This window comes from Megalobrama amblycephala, linkage group LG9 (genome assembly GCF_018812025.1).
Source record: "Megalobrama amblycephala isolate DHTTF-2021 linkage group LG9, ASM1881202v1, whole genome shotgun sequence".
NCBI lineage: Eukaryota > Metazoa > Chordata > Actinopteri > Cypriniformes > Xenocyprididae > Megalobrama > Megalobrama amblycephala.
The window spans coordinates 11,036,769-11,055,985 of NC_063052.1; the positions used below are offsets into that span (position 1 = coordinate 11,036,769).

At 35.2% G+C, this 19,217-nt stretch overlaps 1 protein-coding gene across 2 annotated transcripts in view; it reads left to right on the forward strand.

The window, feature by feature from the left end:
* Nucleotides 1–19,217, forward strand: part of sfpq (splicing factor proline/glutamine-rich) — a 31,204-nt gene that overhangs the window by 9,393 nt on the left and 2,594 nt on the right. Inside the window, exons 10-13 of one of the 2 annotated variants that reach the window (XR_007186360.1) lie at nucleotides 15,970–16,022; nucleotides 16,107–16,180; nucleotides 16,854–16,929; nucleotides 17,777–18,181. The gene's annotated coding sequence lies outside the window, so the exon portion shown is untranslated. Of the gene's footprint in view, nucleotides 1–15,969; nucleotides 16,023–16,106; nucleotides 16,181–16,853; nucleotides 16,970–17,776; nucleotides 18,182–19,217 lie in introns of those variants that run through there. The other variant, XR_007186359.1, reaches the window with a different exon arrangement.

Consider the following 19,217-nt stretch of genomic DNA (forward strand, 5'->3'; position numbering starts at 1 on the left):
TCCAGTTCACGGAGACATAAACTGCAGAAAGCACATCCTGTTTTTCTTTATTTTACAAAAGCGCAACGCTTTATTTTGAGATTACACAAATACAAAATACCTTTTACAGTTTCGAAAGATATATTACTCATATCTGTATGACCAAAAATGACAGACCAAAAATGACCCCCCACACACACACACACACACTATTATCTTTGATAAATGCAAGTGACTGGCATGCAGTAAATGCGCTAATACTTTAGCTTCCACGCTCCACACAAACACTTAAATCTGCACCTAATAATAGCACACATTTATCTAGGTTAATGTTAGAGTGAGCAGCCATGTAAAGTTGCTGTTACTTTCAAATGATAGGCCTTATTTGATTTTGATGGAATATGGGCGAACTTGAACTTGTTGATGGATGACTTTGCCACATCCTGTGGAATTTTTTTTGGGGGCGACTAAAGTAATAAAATTTGTCAACTAAGCCTCTTATTGAGTAACACTGTAGTCTGCTATTAGGGGGCAGCCCTAGATACCTTTATATTATAGTTAAAAGTTTAGGTTTATCATTGACAACCTGACAATTAAGTTAAATATGGATTGCTGGTGATATCAATATATATTTTTTTTTCCCCCATTTGGAAGTACAGCTTAAACAATCTGTCTTAGTTTCATTTGTTTACAAAGTAGAACCCAGATTGGTTCCACCCAGAACACACATTATGTTGATTTCAATCATAAATTATAGTAATTTTAAATTATAGTAATTTTTTTGCTTGCCACAAAATACAGGTTAACTGTGGATCGCAATGGCAGAAAAATTATGATTCTGCTGAACTGTTTAACACAATTGTTTTTGTTTTTCACTTTCTCTCCAGTTAATACTGTCAAAGCAGTAGTTTGAGGTTTTTTTTTTTTTTTTTTCTGCCACCTATAATTTGAAGAAAAAAAATGACTTCAAACGATGTTTTCGATGTTTCCAGTGCACTCTTGCCTTCATCTTCCAATAGCTGGATAAACCAATAATCCCACCCCAAACTCACACCATTGGTTAAAGCTGTGGGTTTTGAATGTGCCATAGTGATTGCAGGTTTTGGGAAATCAACTTTTTACCATTTTGTCGTTGGACGTGGTTAACTCTGATGAAAGAGAGGAATCACATGGGGGGAAAAAGTCATGGACACATTTTGGCTCTTGACGGAATCCTTGGAAATTTGGAACTTGAACAGAATCCTCCTGATTAATATTTGTTTTACATCAATTTCTTATCCACCAAAATGTTCTTTCTGTCAGAACTCTTTATCGTTGAAGCATGTTTTATTAGCTTGTGCTGGTTTTAACCCTGTGAGAAACCTGTTTTATTCAGGTAACTCTTTTGAATAAGTTTTTAACAAAGTTAAACCGAATATAGTTTGTTTTTAAGGAAAAATAAATTGTAAACACCTGATATAGTTTTATCATAAATGTTTCTCTCCATGAAAATAGCCACAGACGCTGACATGGCGTACAAACAAACTTCTTTTGCAAAAGATTGGGAAAACATTTGATTTTTAAAAAAAAAAAAAAAAAAAAAGACTTTTTAAAACAAACCATTAATTCCTGCCATGTGTTGACAGTTGATTCTCAACAAATTTCTTTCACAGAAAGTCTGTTTACTTGGAGGCCATATTTGCAATGCCTCTGGGCAGCTATTTTGGGCATCCAAGACCAAGTCTTGCGTAATTTAATATGGGAATCCTGAAATCTCAAACTGCTTGGCGAGCTCACAATTAAATAACATTTCAAATCGGCAACAACACTTATGTTCAAATAGCATTAATAAAAAAAAGCATATTTTTTGGCTAGACGAGCCCATGTGCAGTCTTAAGTGAGCGTGTCAGGTTTCTGTGGGAATGGCTTGGATTAATCAGGTTTTCTAATGGCAGCTGCAGTGATGTAAAAACTTTATCAATCAGAGATTGACCCTTGTACTTAAAAGGCGGAACCTATTCTGCCATATTGCGGATCACAATTTCTCCCATTCATAACTAATAGGAGTGAACCGTCTTTCTATATCTATAGTTTTTGTTCACAAGCAATGCCTAAGTTTTATGAAACCAAAATGGATTAGAGAAACAAACTAATTAGTGTTAACAAACATTATAAACCTATTTTGTTTAAATGATTTACATGTATCCATTTGGAAAGTATACTGCTGCCATTATAGGTGAATTACTCAAACCATTTTATGATTTGACATGATCTTATTAGATCTGACTGGTGTATAGACTTTGTAAGCTATATCAATATATATATTCACAATGATGTAGGGTAAGCAATACCATTTATTTTCAGGGTGAGCTGCTGTGGAAAATTGCAAAATCTAAATTGTCCTAAACATGATAACACTTGCTTTAAGTGCTTCAAACTAGCTCGTAAGCATAGATTAATTCAGCTTGCCCTGATGTTCAAGATGTTTTCCTTACTACATAACTTGCGTTTCACAGTATATTCTCATCTGTAAATGTTAGAAAGTTACACAAGTATTTCTGTTTTGCATAGTCTTATTCTGACAGCAAGAGTCTTCGCTAAACTTCTCTGAATGAGCGCCGCTGTGTGCATGCATGTCAAACAGATGGCTTGCAGTAATTCTAAGAGATATACATTTTACAAAAATTATTTTAGACTGTTTGAAATTTTACATATGGTATAGGTACTTTAATTTTAATGAGTAGTAACTGTAAAGAGACTATTGTATGGGTAAATCAAATTTAATATAATTACTGTTAAGATGAGTGAATGTTCCTCCAACCACTTAACAATTAACATGTCTATGCTTTTGTTTTTATTTTCATTTTTAATTTGATTTCTAACTTTATGAAGTTTAATGTTGTTAGAATGTTTGTTTATATTAACTTTTTTGCACAATTTACAGCCTAGCCTACATGCATACATTGACTGTATTTGTTTTCATAGCCTTCAATTTGCGCATTGTTGGGAGGACAACATTAGGCAGTATATGAGAACTTTTTTTTTTTAATACAAAAAAAATTACCCAGCCCTAGTTATTATACAAGTAGAACTAGTGAAATTCAACTACCTGTGCAGAGGTTACAGGAACACAGATACTTGTTCACCAAGTAGCATGTAGTGACTTAATTTCTACCATTTTAAAAGAATATCCATCTCTAGTTACAATGGATATCAAATAAAAAACAATCTTCAAAAACATTGCTACTCTCATCTATGCTTGATTGTATTTCATTTTGCCAGTCAAAACAGTAGCATTTTTCAATGTTCCGAGACAATTAAATTGCTTGATTTGCTTCACCCTCCATAACATTGTATGATTTGAGAGGTACTGCATAGAATGTTATTTCTGTAAATTTGCAACACCTTAATGACAACCAGTTTAGAGTAAGGCCAATTGCAGGTTATATTGTGCAGCTTGTAAATGAGCAAAATACAAGAACAATTCTAAGAATAATGCAAACTACATATCAAAATGAGCAAGAAGCAAGGCTTCTGACTTGTGTTGTGGGTAATACTGTTTCTAGAAATAGTTTACACCTTTCTTATCTTTGTGAAACCTAGGTCAGTCTACTAACAGTTCTCTACTGTACTCATACCTGCTCTGGTAGAATAATTATAACACATTGCATTTTTCATATTAAAGCTTGACTTTTGATATTGTAAGATTTGTGAAACCTAGGTCAATTAACAATAACAGTTCTCTGCTGTACTCATATTGCTCTGTTAGAATAATTATAACACCATTTTTCATATTAAAATTCTATAGTGTAAGATATCACTGATTAATTTTTTTCTAATAATTAATATAATTGCTAAATTTAATTTCATTGTGCTTTACATGATGTGAGACCTACGTTTTGGGCTTCATTTTTCTGTGAAGAGAAAATTATTCCTGAACCATGCCATTGGTCATTTACAAGTCACTTTATTTTGCTATTGCCTTTTGGAGCGAAGACAAACAAATTTCTTCTACATTCTTCATTTCTTTCTACATTTAAAAAATGTAGAATTGTACTGTAATTATTAAAACAAATATTTCCTAATTTGAAAGCCATGTGTAATAGGAGTTGACGTTTTATTGCTAGTGTACATTTAATGTAACGTTTTGTATTTAAATCACATGGCTTACGTAATTATGGTTATTTTAACATCAAGAATGCAGCTGGAAAAAGGTAATTTCACTTACAGATTTTCCCAGATACATTGTTTGGTAAAATGTATTGTCTATTGTGTTGGTTTTCTATACATTTTCTTCCTTAACAGGTTTGTTCGTGACTTCCGAAGTATCTTCGAGTTTGGAACTGTTTTGGATTTTAGCCATTTATCCACTTAATCTCAGCCTCATACGGCATGCCCATGGACTGCTCACCATGCATCTAATGCATAATGCTCACAAAATGGCTTGAGATTTTTCAGAATACCAGGCTCTAGTCTGATTGGCTGGCTTTTAATTTTCAGTGTGCTTAGGTTTTTTTATTAGTCTACCTGGAAATACTTACAATTTCCCAGTCTTCTTCAATGAGCACTTCAGAGGAAGAACTAGTCGCTGGATTTGCCAAAGATTGTGAAAGTTCGAGGCATTAAAACTTGAAGAGCTTTGTTCAAGACACTTGGTAGCAAGTAGACAAGTCATCATTGACCACACCAGTATGTTACATATTTTTCTTAGAGTTTTATCTCTTAAAACAGACCATGGTTGGTCACTTCATGTCAGTTTGTCACCCCTTTTGCTTTAGGTCATCTGTTTTTGGGCAGAACGAATATGTGTGAGCCCTAATCCACTACAAAATATGACATTATGGTATGTAACCACTTATTTTTCATTGACCAAATCCTTGTTGGCCTGTTTGTCCGATTTGGAACAACCAAGTTTGTTTTGCTGCTTTCCAATTTTTAGTTTGGCTTCTTACATTTTTTGTCCCAAATTTAGAGTATTAGTATTAATTTTAAAGTTATAGGGCAGGATTCATGAACATCCAGAATATAGTTTTCATAGTTGCTATTTTGTTTTCTAACTTTAAAATTAAAATTTAGAAAATTTTGTATTATAATTAAATTTTATTTATTTATTTTTTTTATAAGATTGTTGTAAAGACAAACTAAAGAGGACCTTGAATTCCTGAAAATGATCTCAAAGTTAGGATAACTTACACTTGTCTTAAATCCCAAAAAGGTAAGACAGCAGGCACACACATATACAGGATGTGTTTCATGGCTTGACTATAAGAACTGCCTGGTAACTTGACTGAATTGTAATTGCCCCGATCGGGTACACAATCAAAGCGCACACATAAAGCTTCCTCTCAGACTCCCAAATTCAGTTCTTTTTTTTGCGTCAAATACACAGTTGTCAAATTCCTTGCTTGGCAAGCATCCGTTACAGCCTATTATTTGTACAGATAATACACAATGCAGAAATTATGCTTGAAATGTGAAGTTACGATAAATGCATCATGTATACCACTCTGCACTTTGAGAGGGATGTGGGACACATGCAGGACAAAGACCATCTCTTGTCTAATATCTTGGTGTTCTCCCGATGTTCCAAAGCAACTGACACTTGTAAAAGGTCTGAAGAGCAAATTTTTTTATCTTCCACAGGTGCAAGACAATCACGCTATATTTGATGTTGCGCTGCCAGAGAAAGCAAAACTAAATTATCAGTGTGTGAAATGTGCTATCCGATAAACTTGACGTGCCTTACCAAGTCTATCAAGCACATTCTGTCCAATAGAATTTGACGTGCAAGTAAAAAGAGATCTGTCCTACAGCATTTTTCTTATTTACCACAGTACTGATTTCTACTTTTTAAGTCTTAGTTCTGTGTCGAATGTACTTCTTAGTTTATCATATTTAGTCGACCTTGTCCTGTTTTTTTTTTTTTAGTCAAGTTTTAGTCAAATAAATATCTGGGCATTTTACTCAATGAAAACTCACAATTTTGTCATGCTGCATACCGGTTAAATTATTTTGCTCTATTATAATCACTGCGATTATTGTCGTTTTGAGATTTTTGACATTTTATCAGAATTTTTGCACTTTCGGAATGTCCACTCATACACATGGTTTATTTTACTTTTTTTAAAGCTAGTTTCCTGATTTATTATAGGCTGTTTATCATATAAATTAACACTACAAAAGTGAAAACATTCTCTCAATAATTAAAACACTGAAATTCCTAATAGTAATGCCAGTAATTCCAAATTACATGAATGTTTTTCCATTAAAACAACAGGAAAAAAGACATATATTGTCAAACAGGTTGCGTAAGTGCTTTTATTCTGCAACCACAATCGCAAACAATATAGTCAAGATCCATGCTTGGATTTATTAGTTAATTACAGAATTAACTGCTCTTGACTGAATAACTTTTGTAACTTTAAGGATTTATGTTTTTAATTTATGGTGAATTTACTGTTTTTAATTTACAGCGAAGACTATCCAGTTTTTACAATTGACTGACTTTATTCAATTTCTGTAGTATTTCTGTACCTGAATACTACTGTTAGACCTACCTTTAAAAAAAACAACAAAAAAAAAACTTTAATTTGTATGTATTTGTGCTACTGCTTGAAATTATTTATTTTACTTGACTATAATTTTTGTAAAAATTTGATATCAAGCTTGTGCTGTTGGTAAGCTATTGCGAAAAATACCCCATTGTAAAACACAAATACATACAGTGAGCAAACAATTCTTAATTACTCAAGTAACTTATTCTTCTCATGACTTTCATGGAACATTTTCATGAATATTTGCCTCAAGTCATTAGTAGTTTAGTTGGTTTTTACTGTGGTTATTGGAATTGAGAATTGTGAAATGTCACTGGTATCTAAAATGTGGTTGTTGTAACAACCTAATTTATTAGAATATAAGGTTACATGGATCAAAAAACGAAAACAATTTATTTTGTGGTGGGACTAGTAAACATTTTGGCAGGGCAAGAAATTTTTTTTTAACTATATTCATTCTAGAGGACAAGAAAAACGGCACAAATGAGTGCAACAACAGAGCACTTCATCTTGAGACAGGCTCTTTAAAAATATACAGCATATTAAAAAATGTGACGCTGCAGATTATTATAGTAATCTACAGGCAGTGCAAAAAGACAGCCTTTGAGGTATTTCACATTGAGTTAACTAGCTAGCACATTGAGTTGAGTCCCATAAAATTGGATAACATCAAAGCCTGTTTTATTAAATATTTAAGAACTTGAGAATTTTTCAAGAATTACGCTTAAGATAAATTCTCAGTAGTTTGTAAGAATGCTTAAGGACATGTGGTAACACTTTACAATAAGGTCTCCTTTGTTACCATTAATGTATCAACTAACATGAACTAACTATGAGCAATACATTTGTTACAGTATTTATTAATCTTTGTTAATGTTAGTTAATAATAATCTAGCTGTTCATTGTTTGTTCATGTTAGTTCACAGTGCATTAACTAATGTTAACAAATACAACATTTGATATTAATGTATTAATGTTTAAAATAAACATGAACTAAGATTAATAAATGCTGTAGAAGTATTAAATCTCAGTTCATATTAACTGATAGCTTATTGTAAAGTGTTACTAAAAATGTTTTAATTAAAGAAGCTTTATTAATCCAGCCATAGCTCTTAATTCTAGAATTGAATTACTGTGGTCTATAATTGTAGAATAGCCAATTTATTTGTGATTTATTGAAGTTGTTCTCTTTATGTGGTTCCTTTTTGAGCAGCTTTGTTCAGTTTAGACTACATTTCCTAGACTGCATTGAGGGTCGAGATATTTTTGCCATAACTGTTTCCTTTTTCTTTTTTTTTTTTTCTTTTTTATTAAGGTAATGTTGGTTCAGTGAGAGATCTTTGAGTAATTAAAGTGTGGAATTAACTTTTTTCCCCCTGAATTTATGAATCTAATCAAACCATCAAATTGCAGAAGCTGATTTCTTCAAGAAACAAGTGATAAACCATATAAGAACTGCTGAGGATTGTGCTTGATGATGGCAACTTGGGGATTTTGTTTTGTCCTGTAGACTCGTAAAGCCACATTTACATAATACTTAAATTTGCTAGCTTTGAGGAAGATGAACTGTTTTCAAATTGCTATGCATTGTCAAACACAATCTATTATTTTGGAAAGACTACTTTAAACCAACCACTCAGTTTTCTAATGAACTTAAAGGGGTCAAGAACTGATTTTTTTATTATTATTATGTAATGTTTCCTGAGGTTCACTTAATAACATTAGTATGATTTTATTTATTTTTTTTACATCAAAAACTTATAATTTAATAAAAGGTCATTTTCTACTCTGATTTTAGCCTATTTCTTGGATGGGCCATGTCTGCTGATTTCAATATAAATGCCCACTGCTATGATTGGTTGACGTCTTTGCTAATGAAATAAGTTAAGTTTTACATATGGAGCTCTCTAAAACTTTTACTGCATTCTTGTATTGCAGTTTTTGAGATTAAACAATCATGAAAAGTGTTGCTTATAGCATTATTTAGATCTACACCTGTGACATGAAAGCTTGCAGTGATGAGCATTGTAGCCAATGACTGTTTAATGTGTTGAATGCATCATCTTGTCATTGCAGCTCGATTTTGATTCGATTTCAAATGCTTTCATCGTAACGGTGCAAACACAATGTAACTAAGAAATTCATTGTGCAGTTTAGACAGCGTCATCATTGATTATAACGGAGTTTTGCAGAGAGTCCAGAATTCCGTCACTGATAAACTTGTGCTTTGTGATTTGACAGCTCCAGCAATTATAAAAGGGGTTATTTGATCGCTTTATGTAATTTAATCAGTTTATACTGTCTGTCCGTATCTTACAGTAAAAGTGCGTTTGCAAAGCCTGCGCCGAAATTACGACTGATTTACCAAAGAATCCACTGTGAAATGTAACGAACAAACAAATAATGCTCTACTGAGACATTCACATAGTTAATAACCATTTTCCTAGCATTAGGGTCCTTTGGATGATAGTTATTTTTGGTCCAATGATCCTGTATCTCTCATGCCAGTGGGTGGGGCCGAAGACGTGACGATGTAGAAGTAGGCATTGATCTGATTCTGCAGAGGCGGTCTTTCACCTCACTATTACATCATAATGTGAAAAAATTTGAAAAGTCGTTTTCTGAGCTTGGATTCAATAAAAGCCATTTTGGGACTAACAAGGAAGTTTTGAGTTCTGAAACTTACAAAGTTTTTATAGTATAGTAATGACCTACATGTCAAAAAAAAAAAAAAAGGAAAATTTGATTTCTCAATCATGACCCCTTTAAGTATTCAGTGTTTAGACAGACAGGAGGCTTGTTTAGAAGCATCAGGAAATTAATTCATCTGAGTATTCTCCTGCCTTTGCACCTCCTCAATCTTTTTAGACTTCTTGGGGAAAAGCATTGAATGTATGGGAAGAGTTTTCTCATTCCCACCTGAAGCTCTTGTAGCTAGTTTCTTGGGTATTAGCAGGAAGAGAAAGCTAAAAATTAACTGGCTTCTCAATTTTCAAGATCACTACACCACCTCCAGGCTTGGTAAGTGCAAATCGCATGATTATTTTACAGTCTGCCAAGTCCTGCAAGCAAACCATTTTAATTGTGCCTGTTTCAATTTAGCTCTACAGTTTACTACCATCCACCTTATTTTTAAAGTAAGAGCGGGCATTGCCATTATAACTTGAATGTGTTGAGGCTTCCAGGCTCACCCACTTTATTATTTTAGCTGTACAAAAACTGGCTGTTACGCTGCTTGATATTGGAAACTGTTACTTATCATACTATGTAAATTTTTTGTAATTGTGTTAAAACTGTTTTTAGTGCAAATTTACATTTTGTTATTCCAGTTGTTTCCAGTCTCAGCACATTCACAGAAAATCTTACTTCCGTTTTGAAGAATAAGGTGGATATTTTTACTTATTTATTTTTTAACATTTTTAGTCCAGATTCACACTGGGGAGGAGAGTGATTAGGGAAAAAAATCACTAGTCAACTTCAGACCATATTTTAAGCGCTGGGTCACTCAATGGAAATGACCCTTGTGTTATTCCAAACCTGTATTTCTTCCGATACACACATAGTGGACTGCATTTTTTCAAGCTCATCAAAAAGCGCCATATAAGTCTGTATGAAATGTACAGTGTATATATATATATATATACTTACAATACATACTTTAGAATTTGTAAAATATTGAATAAGTGGAATAACAAGTCAAGATTCCATAGTCCTCTCAGAGTTGCCTCAATATGATTTAAGATGACTCAAAAAGAGGTTGACTAAGACAAATGTGTGAAATTTGTCAGATCAATGATAAATGTGACCGCACCTTTAAGCCCTGTTTTCACTTGGTATTAAGATGTTTTGTTTGATCCGATCACAAGTGGACGACGATATATACAGGTGTAAAGGCCACGGTATACTTCAAACAAAGTTCTTTTTCGTTCTTCTTTTAGGGGTAAAACGAAGTTCGAAATGCATGACCAGCGATATACTGTAAACGAACATCTAACGCCACCCACACTGCTGAGAGCAACAGTTATATGAAATATGTGCCGTGCATTTTCTTCTCAGTAACAAAATAAACAACAAAAATGAGAAAACAGCAAGCATTTATTATAGAAAGCATAAGAAAAGCTTCTGATCATAACAGCATGGGTATGTTAGCACGAGCTCTGCAAATTAGCACTCCAGTCAGGTCACATCTTCATATATCACTTTATTCAATAGATTGCTTAAAATCAAGCAGCTTTACAGTATCAAACATGAAAAACAGTGTTTAGTGCCTCATTTTTTTTTACAAGCACAACTTCATTTTGTACTATAAAGCGGCTATCCAGTGTGTTCATGTTTTCACCCACGGAGCTCTTACCTCAAACTCAAACACGCAAAATGAATCAAAGACACGTCCCACACGAGAGAAGGCGGCGCCTCGGCGCACACCTCCTATTACGTTATCGTCACGGACCAATGGCAGTACGAAGTAGGGGTGGGACAAAATATCGATATGGCGATATATCGTCATCCTTCTCTGTGCGATACGAGAATCGTATCGCTGCGCCAAATCGATATTTTAATTTAAAAAAATAAAGCGCTATATATAGATTTCTTTGCTCAAAGCGTCCTACTTCAAGGCGGCGCTCAACACATGAATGAGGGAAACGTGAACTTAAGTTAACTAGCCTAAGAAAAAGAGGTTATTAACAGGATGGCGGACAGCAGTGTGAGTAAAATAGATGCCCCAGCCACGTTTAAGTTCAAAGTCTTGACGCACTTTTATACCATTGATGTGACAGTCGTAGACATCTTTGACGTTCTTCACCGAGCGCTTAGATATACACGGGAGCATTTGAAAGCATATATGAGGGATCCTCTGATAGACGCCTGCATGCTTTCGAACGCTCCCGTGTATATCTAAGCGTTTGAAGAACGTCAGGGTCTGTTTGCACCTGGTGACTTCATGCATTTTCTCTGATCGGATAGCTATCCGATCGTGAAAAGACCATGCCTAAATGCCTAAAAACGCATTTGAGATGGATTTAAATCCGATCGCTCAAACCACTTCAGGAGATGGTCTGGGACGCATTCCAGTCAAAACTGTCTATGCTCAGTCTAAATGCATCTGGTTGTTGAAACTACATATGTAAATTTTACATGTGAGAGTCAGATATGACAACGCTACTGCATCACACATCGCCGCAGATCTCTTCAGCAAGCTGACGCGCAAACTGCCGCATATGAAAGTGAAAGTAAGTCGCAGACGCATAACACACAATTATCTTCATTAAAAGTAATGAGACCTTATACATAACATATATTGCAGTCTTTGATTTTGAAATTAACTGATGGTCAATAAAATGCACCTCATATTTCTTGCTTTCGGTGACGTGAACTCTATTAAATGTACATATAAGATCGGATTTATCCGTTAACCTGCACTTATAACCTTTTCACGTGCATTTTGTTTTCATATTAAGACCAATATCGCGATGTATCATTATAGGATTGTCTAGCGATATATCGATTATCGCAGAATCGCTAACTCGCGATATTATCGTTATCGTGAGCCATTTATCGTGATCGTATCGTATCGTGAGCTACCCTCCGATTCCCACCCCTAGTACGAAGGTGTTTTGCAGCTGGAGCAAACTTTTCCTAATAGTTCGCTTTGGCAAGCCGTTTCGAACTTCCAAAAAAAACACAAAGCGAACTTCATTTTGGCCTGATTTTGTTTGAAATGACATCACATCAGTTCGTTCTTCGATTTTGTTTGAAGTATACTGGGCCTTAAACGGGGTCTAAACTGGTTTGAGCTTGTCCACATTCAACCTCTTTCTGAGGTAGTTAAAAATGCGTTTGACAGGATTGCTTTCGTAGTGTAAGTGCTCATGGGTTGTCGAATGAGTTCAAACAGCCACAAGAGATCGCCCACTCTCGCCTACTGACCTAATGTGTAAACATTATGGGAAACGCGCTAGCCAGATGGGATTTAAACTGTCGGCTGAAGACCCAAGTTTGGTTTGAAGACAAAAAAGGTACTAAGCACAGTGTAATTCCTAACACGCGCTCACCAGGTTCAGAAACGAAAACTGATGCTCTCCATGTGTTTTTTTTCTTTTCTTTTTTTTTCTCCATTTCCTTTTCAGATCTAAATATTTTGTAGTTTGCACAGAGATGATAATAGTATAGTTTTCCAAAACTTGCACTTTGATACCTGCTTTCAAATGTTTGTTATTTTTAGGCCCCAAATGCCATTGTCATGTAAATGAATGGCCAAATGCACGTTTTCCGTTTTTAGTTTAAAACTGTGTTGTGTAAATGCCTCCTATAAAACATCAGGTATAAACGGAATGTGTGTGTCTCTCGTCTACTTGTGATCCGTTCGACCAAAATGCATCTTAATACCAGGTGTAAATAGGGCCTTAGTCAGAAGGAGGCCACATTGGTTTGGAGTGACACAAGAGATTGTAAACGATACACTTTTAATTTTTGGCTAAACTTTTGACTTGTATCCAGCTTGGAGCCATTGGAATTAATTTTTATATAGTGTATAATTTAAGAGACATTCTTAAAGTGGATAAATTCCTTACTTTAAACATCTTTATTCATTTTCTGACATTTTGATAAGCTAGTAGGAATTCACACAACCAACTTTTGCCAGTTTTTTGACATCCCCTGCATGTAGTTAGCACTGTACACTGGGACCACGAATTTCCATATACTATTTACAGTGTGACTTAGACTCTATGGTTAAGACTGTTTATCCCTTCGGCAGAATACAGTGGAAACTTGCCTTTTTCAGGCTCCTAAGATTTTAGCAACATGGCAAGAGCTTGTCTCTGTACTGTGTATTGAGTGAATGGTGGTGCTATAGCTGAGCATTAGGGGCCAGTGTCCAGCTTACCCACAGACTCCAGCAGTTGGTAACATTGAGGATTAGTTCTACAGATCAGTGGACAGTTGAGCCTGGACTTATTTGCATCAAGAGGTGTGCTTGCATATCACCGGAAAAGGTAAGTGATCTTGTCTTTGTTCCATGAAAATAAAGTACTACTTTTCATCAGCTGTGCTGAAATACTACCAGGGTTCTGGCATCACACTCCTGAAAATGGATTCACAGTGCAGAAATTGTTTTTGTAAGCAATATTTGAAATGTGTTTGGTACTTTGGCTCCCTCTGTGTGTATTTCAGCTGCTCTGTAATGTCTTCCTCACAGTAGCTGTCTTCGGGGACAGCAGCAGCATCACTGCTTCAGCAGGCATCATGCATTTTAACACTGCACACTAATGAAATATCAAGAACCTCACGATCGAGGGGGTGGTGGCATTCTATTGACTCAAGGTACTGTGAGAAGCAGTATTTTCTTTCTGCTTAGGCAGGGACGAAACGAAATACCGTCTGTTTATGATGAACGCTAAGGTGCTTTGAACTTCAATCTGAATGGAAATGTTCAGATAAAGCTCTTAATTCAGTTCATTTTTGATTTTAGTTAAAAGGCACAACAAATTTCACTGTTTTGTGTGGGGACTTTCTAAACATGATTTTGCTACTGGAACAGACTCCATTTCAGAGTAATTGCCTTTTTTGTATACCAGATTTTACACTTTCCTACTTTTTTTTTTTTTTTTTTTTTTTTTTTTTTTTATGATTATGACATAGATTTGCACAGATCTCAGTATTATAGAGTGCTTGGAAAAATCACAATTGCATTGTCATTTGGCAGCTGAAGTGAAGCTGCGAAATCTGCCGCAATTGCTTGTTCATTGCTTCTACACACACATACAGTATTCCGAAGTTTGGGGTCGGTCAGGTTTTTGTTTTTTGTAATATATTTTTTAGTTCTCACCAAGACTGCATTTATTTGATCAAAATGCAGTGAAAACAGTAATATTGTGAGATTATTACAATTTAAAATTATTCTTATATTTGAATACATTTGTAAATGTAATTTAAATAACAAAGCTGAATTTTCGGCATCACGGTCTTGAGTGTCACACGATCCCTCAGAAATCATTCTAATATGCTGATGTGATGCTCAAGTATTGTTTAATGTTAATATTTTTGTGGAAACCGTGATACTTCTCAGGAATATTTGAATAGTTCATAATTTTTTGTTGTATATAGAATTTTAACAATATAAAAGTCTTTCCTGTCAATTGTATTTATTAGTTTGTAATTAGTAGTTTCCCTAATAATGACTCTGATTTTGGGTGATGATTGGATTATCTCAGTAGACAATTTCTATTAATTCAGTTGTATTTTCTGATGCCAAGCATATTAGATTCCACGACATACCACAGCAGACTTTTCCCTCTCATATTCTCTCCAATCTCTTGAGTGCTTAAACCTTTCAACATGATCTGTTGTAGTGTGCAACAAATCACTATATTGAATATCCTTTAGGTTTTTTTTGTCTCATTGCAAAATGCATTTGTGCAGTGTAAGTCGTTTTTCTTTCTCTCTCTCTCTTCTCAAACCTGGCAGTCTATCCAGTCTGTTTACTTCATAACTATTTGGTGTATATACATATTCATAACTATTGGGTATATTTATATATCACAGAAATACTGCCTCCACTCTTTATGAACTTGAATATGGACTGGGGTGGGACATACTCTGGGTAATCAAAGTGCTTTAAAGTACATTTCTTTGGTGTTTTCCCTAATCTATTGTGTTCTTTTATTCTTCACAAAAGTATTGCACTCATGCCAGTGACTCATTCTCCAGCAGTGTATCGCAGCCATGTTACTGTATTGATGGTGCCCTAAATTCACTCTGGTGAGTGTGCGCGCGTATTCCTGCTCCTGCGGATGAACGGAGCAGATCTTTATAGCATATGTATAATGCTGGATCAGCATTTTGACTGTCTGGATGTATGTGTAGGTGTCTGTTTATCTACACTGTGATCCATTCACCTTGGTCCCAATCTGTCATTTTGATAACCCTAGTATGGACCATGAGTTTTCAGCTCTATGGAGTGTGATGCCAGAACTACCCTTTTGACCTAGCAGCTGCCTCAGAGAGGCAGATCTTTAACCCAACATCCTTATCTTTTAGAAATCTGCGATTTGTGTTTGAGGTGGTGTCGTCTGTGTGGAAATGAGTCCAAGTATCATTTACGCTGTACAGCAACTGTGTTTTTGCATGAGATGAAGTAATATTTACTCTTCAGCAGTATTTAAAAACAAATTATTTAGCTGTTTAACTTGAATATTCCTAACCACTTACTTACAAGTTATGTGCTTTTTTCTTTTTTTTGTTTCTGCTTTTTTTCTTTTTCATGATTGTGGGGGATTTGGCTTTGGAAATAACTAAAGTAGCTATAATTCCTTTTTGTTTTCCATTTCATATATGTAGTGTTAGATGTTGTTAATGATAATAGCCTGCTTTGATTCAGTCACATGTACAGCATTTAAGGTAGGACTTTTGTGTATTGGTTTACTTCTGCATCCTCACTGTCTTTCTCTTACTGCAGGGGCCTCAGGTGATTGAAGGAGGTTAAGAAGCATCATACAGTTTCAGAAATGGGTAAGCATTCACCAAAGACAATGACAAGCAAATGATGATCCCGCATGTGTTTGCATGATGGAGTAAAAAGTTCTTGTCTTTTAGATCAACCGAGGAACCTGTGAACTAATGACTTGTTCAGCAGTAGATGTTCCTGTACAGCGGACGATAATATGCAGGTTTGTGATGTTATAATAGAATAATATATTTTTAGATATATTACGCCGGACTGGTTCATAAACAAGGGTCAGTTCAATGCTGGATTTGCACAAAAGATAAACATAATGGCACATTCTAAGGGTTTAACGTCGATTAGTCGGTGTAACCCCTAGCACATGCTAGTCGACGAGTTCAGTCAACACAGCAACTACATAAATTTATCCACTAACCATTCAGAAACGTCCAGATGCATAACTTCATCAGTGTCCGACTCCGGTTTAAACAACGCAAGGCTGAACACCGTTACTGACAATTGTCATTTTGGCTGCGTGAGATTCTCCAGCTTTGTTGTTGTTGAGCAACCAAAGCGTGAGCTGTTAAAGCCACGCCCTCTTGTGTAAAGCGGGCCGGAGCAGCAACTCATCTGCATTTAAAGGGACACACACAAAAACTGTGTTTCTCACAGCCAAATTGGGGCAAATTTGACAAGCTATAATAAATGATCTATGGGGTATTTTGAGCTGAAACTTTTTGGGAAGACACATTTTGGGGACACCAGAGACTTAGATTACATTCTGTGAAAAGGGGCATAATAAATTTACTGTAAATTTACTGTTTGTAATTCAAGATGAGAAAATGCTGTTATGGAACCAGATTACTAATTTTTACCTTATCTTTCTTTGTCCTGTATAGTCCTGTGGGAGTGAGACGTACAGATGAGACGTGGCAGCAGGGAAATCTTTACTGCAGCACTGGATGCATCATGACTGTATCCATATTTTTTTCTATTAATAAACTGTCAAGATCCATTTGTCTGTTTTTTTTTTTTTGTGAAGAATTTAAGATGAAACCATTGCAAGTTTTACCTGAAAATGCAGAACCTTGATCATGTAGCTAACTTTTAAGATTTGGAGTTGTTTCTAGAATATTAGTATTTTGGTTTAGCATATCAATCTAATGTCTTTTTTATTGAAATTACTGGCAAGATTTCTTTAAAAAGAGAGAGGAAAATGAGATGTTTAAGAGCTCTGCAGGTCTATAAACACAGACGGACCTCTGTAACCCAGTAGCACCCAGGCTGCTGTCCAGTATCAATTAAGGTCAAGGTGCTATGTTTCTCTTGTTTTATCACTGTTGTGTCCTATTGGCTGACAGCTACTTCTGGAAATAGTTCAAAAAGGAAAATAAACCTGCAGTCTGAGAAGTGTGGTGAGGTAAATGTGGGTTAGGGTTTTTGGACAGTGTTTTTAGCAAACACTTAGGGTTGTTTAGTGTTATGATGGTCAAATATTAAATTCACATCCTTTTAGTCTGATCATTTTAACAGTCACTTAAGATGATTGCTTAATCACCATAAATATTTACTGACATAGCAGTTGGCAGAAAGTTTCGTGTGATGCATAAATATAAGACTACTTGGATTTATGAGTATTCAGGTTGGGACGTGTTCCTTTTCAGGGTAATTTTAAATTATATACTACTACAACATGCATTCTAGTTTTTTTTTTAAATGGTTCATCTGAGGTACAGATCTCAATTTATTTGCCAACGTTGGGATTTATTGAATTGAAGATGATTCAAAGGCATCCCTGACATCAGATATCTCCATGTGCCAGGTTGTCCGAAACGCTCAAGTCTTTTTGTGAGATGTAAGATGACAACGGAACGAGGGAAAGGGAGACCGGGAGGGAGAATTTGGTGGTGTGCGACCAATGGGCTTGCCTGATGTATTTTTAATGTGCATGAATGATTGATCACTGTATGCGGACACATGCACCCCTGAGGGGCGGCTGCAGTCCGTCTGGTGCAGACATGAGTGCAACCACGAGACCTTCGGGGCTGAGCGTGAACACTGTGGAGTTAAAGCATCAGTGGGCAATGCAGAGAAATCGCACTCTGGTCCGGACGTACCTGCTCTCCAGCTCTGTGCTCCCACTTCCTGGCTCACGGAGCAGAGATGATTTCAGGCTTCCATCATTGTCCAGATCAACACATGGTCGGACCACCATGGTGCCTCTCAGGTAAGCTGATATCTGGCGCCTCGAAGTCTAGGGATCTATTGGCTGGGACTACAGGATGAATTTTTGAAAAGCCCTTAATTGTATACACTGGGGAAAAAAAGTTCATCTTCAAATGATAACCGCTAATTTGACTGGGTTTATTCAAGTCAAAAATATTAATATCACTGAATCCGTCTAAATACATTGATTTATAGCAACAAAACCATTTTTATGCATTAAATCAGCACTTAAGGTTAATGGCAGATTACCAGTTTTTACAGTGGAATCTTTACTACATCAAACTTGTGTAACAGGACCTGGTTTAAATTTAGCTAATCTGTGATATTAATCCTTAAATAAAAAAAAAAAAAAAAAAAAAAACATTTGAAGGCACATATGAAGTTGTTTTATTTTCAATGTTTATAGTATTTCAATAAAACATTTTAAAATAAGTTATTATTTTTAATATTCAGAACAAATTTAATACTTACAGCAGTGCAATACCCAGAATTGGCGGAGTTTATTGGGGTTCGCATTAAACTTCAGAGCTGTATAAATGTGACTCCAGACACATCTCTTCATCAGCCAGTAACAGGAAGTGTCAAACCTGAAGAGAAAGAAACCTGAGAAACATTCCTCTTGCATGGCAACACACCCAAACAGCTCACAGGGAAAAAAACAACAGCTATATTACACTGATTATACAACGACAGCTAATGTTGCCAGGGTTTCTCAAGCAGTACAATGTATGATGGACATATTTTAAAATCAGCAGAGGAAAGTAAAGATGTGAACTATTAAGTTATATATCCTGAATTATTCATTCAAAAAGTCTCACCACATTTTACAACTTGAACTAACTAAAGATTATCAAAAATGGATAATTTTGAAATAACATGTTCATCATAGAATCATTCCTGCATCTCCAGAGCAAAAGATTTGATGTTGCAGTGTTTTTTTTTGTTTATATATATATATATATATATATATATATATATATATATATATATATATATTTTAGAGTTTAATGACCCAGATCAGTTGGCATTTCAAAGTT